The sequence below is a fragment of the Sinocyclocheilus rhinocerous genome, unplaced genomic scaffold (assembly GCF_001515625.1).
Source record: "Sinocyclocheilus rhinocerous isolate Xijiao unplaced genomic scaffold, SAMN03320098_v1.1 scaffold5236, whole genome shotgun sequence".
NCBI lineage: Eukaryota > Metazoa > Chordata > Actinopteri > Cypriniformes > Cyprinidae > Sinocyclocheilus > Sinocyclocheilus rhinocerous.
Genome location: NW_015665840.1, coordinates 108690 through 110543, shown reverse-complemented (window position 1 = coordinate 110543; position 1854 = coordinate 108690). Strand labels below are relative to the sequence as shown.

Below are 1854 nucleotides of genomic sequence, written 5' to 3'. Positions count from 1 at the left end.
AGTTGACTGAATGCTCTGTGACCTTTTGCCTGGTTGTTAAAAAGTGCCTTTTGAGGCACCTTTACTTTATATAATGTAATTTATATTACCCCTGGCCCTGTATGTTTGCTTTTTTTATTTCATTTTGTTTTGTGATTTTGTTGTTACTAGGGTTGTATATTTTTGTATACTTGTTGCTAATCCTAATAAAGGAGAAAAAAATAAAAAAATAAAATAAAAATAAAGACGGTCATTTGTCGGCACCTGCAGGTGTAACAATGTAACTGCAGCATCAGCCACAGCGCAATATACATGAACTAAATGAACTAAAATAATCTCCATCCTGGCAGCCAGTAATTCACAGCACAAAACACAGAGTTCAGGACAAACCATGCTTTCTTTTCCCTTTTAAATGTTGCTCTCTATTAACTGAAGTCTATTTTGCATGATTATATGATATAGGTTGCATTATATTATTTGCATTTAGGCTGTTTTTTCTCTTCTGTACACGACCTGATCAGAAGAGTTGAGGGCGGCTAATGGAAAAATACGAGTCCACTTCAAAATTAGAGGTGAAGCATTCTTTCATTTTGTCAGAATATACAACTACTTTTGATTGTCGGTCAAATGAGAAAGACACAGACTGTGATTAAAGCAGTTACCAGCAGGGGTTAACTAGTCCATGGTAACCAGTCTCCACTCACCCGTTTGATGGACTGCACCACCTCGTTCACGTGTGATCTGTTCATCTCCATCTTTTTCCTACAAAACAGGATGATTTTAGCTTCAAGCATAATCTTTATCAGACTGGCCACTAGCAGTCGTAGCACCAAAGATGATCGTGTGTTTGGATCATCATCAGCTTTTTTGCTGTTCAACAAACAGTCCACTCCAAACCCAACCTCCGCTCATCAAGCAGCTGTAAGACGATGGGCTGCTGAGAATGATGCTCAGTCCCTAAACTCTGACTGTTGATCCGTGAACACGTGATCTGAAGATCCTCACAAAGAGTTAAAATCACTCACTCCTCAGTCAGAGTCTTCTCCAGCGTTCGGGCTTCTTGAAACTTCTCCTGTCGTCTCTTGTCCATCCTTTTCTTCAAGTCTTTGTTTTCTCTGAAAAAAGGAAACCATGAGATATTTTGAGGGACAGTGGTGTCCAAACAACACAACGACTTTGATTAAATGGACAAAGACATTTTTCAAAAGAAAGTCCCACAGGTTTGAAGGACATGCGGAGAGTAAATGATGATTTGTGGCTGAACGATCACTTTAATATCTCTTACTTCTCACACAGATCCTTCAGTTTCTTCAGCTGGTTATTCTGACACTCTTCTGCCACAGCCGTCAACTTCTCAACAAGCTACACCGCAAAAGAAAGCCAACATGTATGTAAGCGAACATCTCACACCGCTGATGTACAGCACACGCTAAGGAGACAGAAAACGCAATCTGATTGGCCGACTTCTCAAAATCCAATCAGCAGCTGATGGACGGTTATTAAGCCTCTTATTAAGAAACCACAACTAGATCCTAGTGAACTGGCAAATTACAGACCCATCTCAAATCTTCCTTTTATGTCTAAAATTTTATCTCAACAAGACCAGATGAAACTTCTAAATTATCTAAACTAACAAAGTGTGTTAAAAATGTAAAAGATTGGATGACCTGAATAATTTTCTTCTATTAAATTCGAAGACAGAGATATTACTTATTGGACCAAAAAACAGTACACAATCTCTTGTATTACAATTTGCAACTAGACGGATGTACGGTTACTTCCTCTACAGTCAAAAATCTGGGTGTTATATTAGATAGCAACTTGTCTTTTGAAAATCATATTTCCCATGTTACAAAAACAGCATTCTTCCATCTT

At 38.2% G+C, this 1854-nt stretch overlaps 1 pseudogene; it reads right to left on the bottom strand.

Moving 5' to 3' along the window:
• Positions 1-1854, bottom strand: part of LOC107731600 (1-phosphatidylinositol 4,5-bisphosphate phosphodiesterase beta-1-like) — a 111207-nt pseudogene that overhangs the window by 14321 nt on the left and 95032 nt on the right.